We start from the raw sequence: 7,102 nt of genomic DNA, 5'->3' as shown, positions 1-7,102 counted from the left end.
TCCATACAATACATTACTTACTGCTTTTCATTGTCCAGTTTTGACATCACCAACACCAACCAGAGTTTAGGATGTGATTGGCTGGGGCGGAGAAGTCAGTTAAGTAACTTAGAATATAGTGGCCTAAACTGAGCATGACTTGAGGTCACACATTTGAAAATTATGTGATACTATTAGGTGAAATGGGCCATCACAATTCCATGTAGGTCGTGGCTGGGTCTTCCAGCATGACAACGACCCAAAACACACAGCCAGTGCAACTAAGGAGTGTCTCCATAAGAAGCATCTTAAGGTCCTGGAGTGGCCTAGCCAGTCTCCAGACCTGAACCCAATAGAAAATCTTTGGAGGGAGCTGAAAGTCTGTATTGCCCAGTGACAGCCCCGAAACCTGAATGATCTGGAGAAGGTCTGTATGGAGGAGTGGGCCAAAATCCCTGCTGCAGTGTGTGCAAACCTGGTCAAGAACCACAGAAAACGTATGATCTCTGTAATTGCAAACAAAGGTTTCTGTACCAAAATATTAAGTTCTGCTTTTCTGATGTATCAAATATTTATGTCATGCAATAAAATGCAAATTAATTACTTAAAAATCATACAATGTGATTTTCTGGATTTTTGTTTTAGATTCCGTCACTCACAGTTGAAGAGTACCTATGATAAAAATTACAGACTTCTACATGCTTTGTAAGTGGGAAAACCTGCAAAATCGGCAGTGTATCAAATACTTCTCCCCACTGTATATATATACTCAAGCCATTTCCTTCTTCAGTAAATCTACATAAAGGAGTGTTTCTTCATTTATTCCAATAAGTACACAGTTATCAATATACATTACAAGGATTTATTCATCACTCAGTCATGAAACGAGTCCAAAGGACGTAGAAGCCCGTAGTGACACAGTGATGAAAACAGAAATATGTATGTGTGCATAGTGGAGGACAATGTTTGTTCCATAGCTTTAAAAATACATACAAGTTTTTGAAGCTACAGGCAATGGGCTCAGCTTCCCTAATCCAGCTCTGGTGCATCTCCCAGGCCCTCTCGCTGACCCAGTCCTTGGTGTGGCTCAGTGCAGTGCGCTCCAGCCCCAGAAACTTACACAGCTTTCCATCTTGGACTTGTTCCTGTCCAGGTAGAGCTGAGTGTCATTCTGTAGCTGTTCCATGGCCCTGACGCTACTCTCATCTAGGGGCACCTCAGTACTCAGCATGGGATTGAACCTGAAGTAGACATTTGGGGCCAGCAGGTCATCCAGTAGGTTGTAAACCCACTCAGTTTCAAGGTTGATGCTTATCATGTGGTTGATCCTGGCCCAGAGGCTGGTGGATGTGCCCGGACTCCGTGTAGCATTGTCATAACAGCCGGTGCCTAGGGACAGGACGCATTTGTAAGGCTGGTTGGGCCAAAGGAGACGGCTTTCGTGGACAGCGGGGGCACATAGGCCATTTAATATACAGTGATACTTTAGGCCCATCCATTTAATATACAGTGATACTTTAGGCCCATCCATTTAATATACAGTGATCCTCTAGGCACATCCATTTAATATACATTGATCCACTAGGCCCATCCATTTAATATACAGTGATCCTCTAGGCCCCCCATTTAATATACAGTGATCCTCTAGGCCCATCCATTTAATATACAGTGATACTTTAGGCCCATCCATTTAATATACAGTGATACTTTAGGCCCATTCATTTAATATACAGTGATCCTCAAGGCCCAACCATTGACAAAATTCCTTTGAATCTGGTGAGTTGTAACCTATGTCCATAATGTCAATGCATAGTTGAGCAATGCCTTAGGACTAAAGCCAATGCCTTGTAGAATGTAATCCATCATTTTACAATGTGTGAAAAACAAATCCATTTGAATATGATTCAGGACCAATTCTTTAAAATTGTCATGCAACATAATCAGTGTTGCCTGCATATCATCTTTACAGTGCCACATATTATAAATGAATAGGCTTTGTTCAGTAAAATGCATAACCCTGGATGGGTCACATACAAGGTATATTAAACGGTAGGTATATAGTAACATTCAGTACTGTAAAGATGTACAGTGTATTAGGTTTGACATGAGGCATCATTTTACCTCTATAAAACTGCATTATAGTAGAAACCAATAACAATAAACTCATACCTGATGGATGTCTCCATGTAAGGGAAACTCCTGGAAGTAGCCCGGGGCAGCGGACGACGCTCTCACAGCCTCCCACATCTGGTCCCAGACTCCCCTGCATAACGGCTGAGTCGGCCAGGGCTGTGGTTGTAATTTCTGAAGATGAAGGCCTTGGGGCTATTCCCCCAGTTCACCACCGCACTGACTGCTGACACCTGGGAAAGCATTCAGAAACAAAGCTAGCGTCTTGTTTTGAGCACTCATAACATCATTACTGGGTCAATAAACAGAGACATCTTTCAACTAGTCTCATTCAATGAAGTACTATCTGTGACACGTTTCAAAGGGCAGAAATAATTCTAAGGCAGAGAATGGAGTGTCTTTACCTTGGGGCTCAACTCATCCCTGGCTGTTTTAATCAACATTTTGTCGCCCATCTTCTCCCTATAAGTTACATGATGAAATACAAACACGTCCCTTACAGTTCAGAAGAGCTCACACATTAACAGAACATAATCAGGATTCATGCTTGGCTGATTCAGCAGCACAATGTCGTACCTCAGTATCATCTCCCAGGTCTCAGTGCTGTAGTAGGAATGACACCACCCCGTCTACAGCTCCCTGTCGTACCTCAGTATCATCTCCCAGGTCTCAGTGCTGTAGTAGGAATGACACCACCCCATCTACAGCTCCCTGTCGTACCTCAGTATCATCTCCCATGTCTCAGTGCTGTAGTAGAAATGACACCACCCCATTTACAGCTCGCCGCGTACCTCAGTATCATCTCCCACGTCTCAGTGCTGTAGTAGGAATGACACCACCCCATCTACAGCTCCCTGTCGTACCTCAGTATCATCTCCCACGTCTCAGTGCTGTAGTAGGAATGACACCACCCCATTTACAGCTCGCCGCGTACCTCAGTATCATCTCCCACGTCTCAGTGCTGTAGTAGGAATGACACCACCCCATTTACAGCTCGCTGCGTAACTCAGTATCATCTCCCAGGTCTCAGTGCTGTAGTAGGAATGACACCACCCCATTTACAGCTCGCCGCGTACCTCAGTATCATCTCCCATGTCTCAGTGCTGTAATAGGAATGACACCACCCCATCTACAGCTCCCTGTCGTACCTCAGTATCATCTCCCAGGTCTCAGTGCTGTAGTAGGAATGACACCACCCCATTTACAGCTCGCTGCGTACCTCAGTATCATCTCCCAGGTCTCAGTGCTGTAGTAGGAATGACACCACCCCATCTACAGCTCCCTGTTGTACCTCAGTATCATCTCCCACGTCTCAGTGCTGTAGTAGGAATGACACCATCCCATCTTGACTGTGCCCACCAGGGGGATCTGACGGAAAACGTCGGAGCCAAAATGACGGTACATATCTCCACACTCCTCTAGAGAGAACCGGGCCAGTCCAAGCATGAAGGCCAGTGCTGCCCCTGTTACGCACGGACGGATAGAAAGACACAAAGAAGAGCTGAAAGGGGAAGAAAAACCTGCCAGTTGGCTGATGCAGGCTAAGGTGTTTTACCTGTATCTGAAACAGGGCATCTGATGTAGTCAAACAGCTGGTGGAGCAGCTTTCCTGTCTCTGCCTCCAGCTGCATCAGCACCTGGAGTTGGACAAGCCCCCTGAAAAACCAGCAGCATGGTTTTAAATGATTTCACTGGAGAAATGGTTTTGTTACTCTCCTTTATGAGAGAGAATTCATTCAGCATAGCAGCAGCCAAATAGAGCACATTTATCCTCCTGATGCAAACATTGTTTTTGTCCTTTCTTGTGCACATACGTTTTTGGTGTATGAGGTATGGTGTATAAGTGTACGAGGCCGTACATCCTCTATGGTGTTTCGCCCTCTGAGAAGACATCCAGGGCTTTTCAGTTTTCATGCCTGAGGGTGTGAGCATATCAACTTATTGCAAAATAAGTCTCCAATTATTGATGATGATGGTGAATTTGAACAAAAAATGTCTAGGTCATAAACCACTCTAAGCCATTATAGTATTTCTAAGGTAGGAAAAGGGAGGCAGAGTTAGTGATATTTCAGTTTGTATATTTAATATATGCTATATATCTTTAATTTCACAATACAATAAAAACCCTTATGGATAATGGTTCGTCGATGAATAAAAGACAATCCTATTTTAAATGCATGAGACACTGACATTAAAATGGTGAAAAGGTTGGAGGGGGTGTAGATTTGCTATAGGCCCTGTGAGGTAAATTCATTTTATGTGATACATTTGAGTTGTGGATTCCCGGTCATACTTTTTCTGGGATCTCTGCCAAGACATATGGTAATTACCTGTGTTCCTCATCGCAAAATAAACATAAAATGCCTTATAACGAGACATATTTCTGCGAGGTCAAACTATGCTCAGTTCCAAGGTGTTACGCTGCTATATTATTGTGCTGGGGGATATGAGGAATGCACTTCTAACTTTTCTCAGTTTCCTCCAGTTTTACATTTTAGGAGGAGATGAGGTCCTGGTCCACACCTGCGGATTACCTGGTTTGGGGGGCCCGTTGCTGTCCCTGTCCTTGTCCACCTGGTCATACTTCTGACCTAGTCTAAAATCAAATAGCCTCTGGATTTAGCCCAGAGAAATGTATTAATTATTCCAATTGGACTCTTAATATCTCACCCGGCACAGCCAGAAGAGGACTGGTCACACCTCTGAGCCTGGGTCCTCTCTAGGTTTGTTCCTAAAATTCGGCTTTCTTAGGGAGTTTTTCCTATCCACTGAAATTCAACACTACTGTTGTTTGCTCCTTGGGGTTTAAGGCCAAGTGTCTCTGTAAAACACTTTGTGACAACTGCTGTTGTAAAAAGGGCTTTATAAATAAATTTAATTGATTGATGCTACATTTATTCAGAAATGTCCTCTGAAATGGACACACGAATATACTCCAAATAAATGTCACCTCCTGTACTGAATGGTTTGAATATTTTATACTGAGTCCTAAGGAACAACCATCAACTAAAACAGAGGCTTTCACAGAAATGTTAGTGTCATTTAAAAAAAAAAATCTTGTTAACATGTTTTTGTCAAGGTCTCAGGATTGCGAAAACCAAAACTAAATCACATGACGTCAGAGCTTCAGTAGTGTACCTTGTACCCCCACCATCAATTGAGAGGACTCTTATTCCATGACCTTAGACTGGATCCATGTAGCCAATAAGAGCCAAGGCTTGCCGTGTCACACTCTGTAGTTCCTGGTTGTCTCTATGGATATGTCGTACTCTTAACAGCTGAGCAGTTGCTTTTTCCTAGAATTAAAGACCTTGACTGTGATGACTAGAATAAGATTTAACTGATGGAAAAAAGCTATTAACCATTTACCATCTTTTTGGATTACAGACATCATTAATCTACCAGTCATTTAAGGCACCATTCATGGCAAACACTTAGGGTATCTAAACTCAGAATTAAAATCACTGAGGTAATTAAAGTACCTGCCACAACACTGCTTTGCATCCCGGGTATCTGATCAGGAGTGTGTTAAGATCATCCACCACTCTGGTTATGGCATCCGGAGTTAAAGCCTGTTGAAGACAGAACACAAAGGCACCGGCACATTCCTCAGCCTCCCTCCTGCCCCTCACCTACAACGGAATAATGTTAGAAGTCAGCACTAAGAGAGGATGTCCTTCTAGTGTGTTTCCATGTGTACATGAGCATCTAAAATACAAGATTCGTTTTTCCAGCATTTGTGGGAAGCTGCATTTATCCTCATTTAATGGCTTTTAGGAAGGCCTCGTCAAGAATGTTTTTCTACTCACAGCTGTGCCCTGATGTACACTCTCAAGGGTTAGTAAAGACACACTTCAAACATTGACAGTACAAAAATGTTGGTATCACCCTTAATCAAGTTAAATCACCTGGTTTAACATTTCAGAATATCATCCTCCAATAGCAAAAGCCTGTTACAGCATCATGATGTGTTGAGGTTGACTCACCCCTCCCTCCTGTGCGGGCTCACAGAGCATAGAGAGCTCTGATCCCAAGAGTTCCCCATGCATCCCCCCCAGGAGGCTGGGGACGGCTTTACTGGGATTGAGTAGGCACTCCATGAAAGACACAGCAGGCTGGGGCTTAGTGACAGATCCACCCTCCATCTCCCATTCTTCCCGGAATTCCTCTATGGGATTTATCTCCAACTCCTCCTCCTCAATCTCTACAGCATCATTGCCTTTAAAGTAGTTGTTGACGTTATTTGCCATGCACGCATAGTTTTCACTGAAACTGGTTGTGGCGTTGCTGATGTGGAAAAGGAATTTCTGAGAAATGAATCGAACTTGCTGATTTAGCACAGTGTGCAAGTGATCATGTCTGGAGGTAGAAGGTAAAGAAAACTCCTGTTGATACGTCCTACAGTTTGGTATTTGGTCCGCAAGATCAGTTTGAGTCAATGGTTTCTCGGATTCATCTGTAACCGTTTTTGTTCCAAAGTATCAGTTCACGTGCTGGGCAGAGCGAAGGTAGCCCTTCACTTCCCAGTTCCTGGAGATATCAGCACCATCAACAGACTGTGCTGCTTTAGCACTCATGATCAACTGGGCTTGTTACATTTTAAGGGGACTTCTTTTCACTAATTTCATCCTACTCTTGTTAGACACTGCTTAAAATCTGATCCTCTAGATTAAGTTTGAGATGAACATCCTGTGCTGAACCTCTGAACAACACTGACTTAAAGTGTTGATGTGAGTTTATGTGACGAGCAACATAATTGTAGCTTTCCCCAAACCTGGTGCCTATAGAACTATTGTGAAATAACTGCATTCCAGAGTATCTATGCGAGGAAGAGTTTGTCTGTGACTCAATCGGACTGTCTGGAGTTTCCAGCTCTTTTTCCAAAGGCTGCTGTGTTGTCTCCCGGTCCACCTTTCCTCTTCTCTCCTTGACTGCCCTGTACCTTTGAACAGTTTTCCATGCTCTGCCGCCCGGACTCTTCTGGGTTGTGATG

General features: G+C 43.6%; 1 pseudogene; it reads right to left on the bottom strand.

The window, feature by feature from the left end:
* Window positions 1-990: 990 nt before the first annotated feature.
* Window positions 991-6,686, bottom strand: LOC105013746 (annotated as a pseudogene).
* Window positions 6,687-7,102: the final 416 nt, after the last annotated feature.

Source organism: Esox lucius, chromosome 12, assembly GCF_011004845.1.
Source record: "Esox lucius isolate fEsoLuc1 chromosome 12, fEsoLuc1.pri, whole genome shotgun sequence".
Taxonomy (NCBI): Eukaryota; Metazoa; Chordata; class Actinopteri; order Esociformes; family Esocidae; genus Esox; species Esox lucius.
This window is presented reverse-complemented; position numbering and strand designations above follow the sequence as displayed.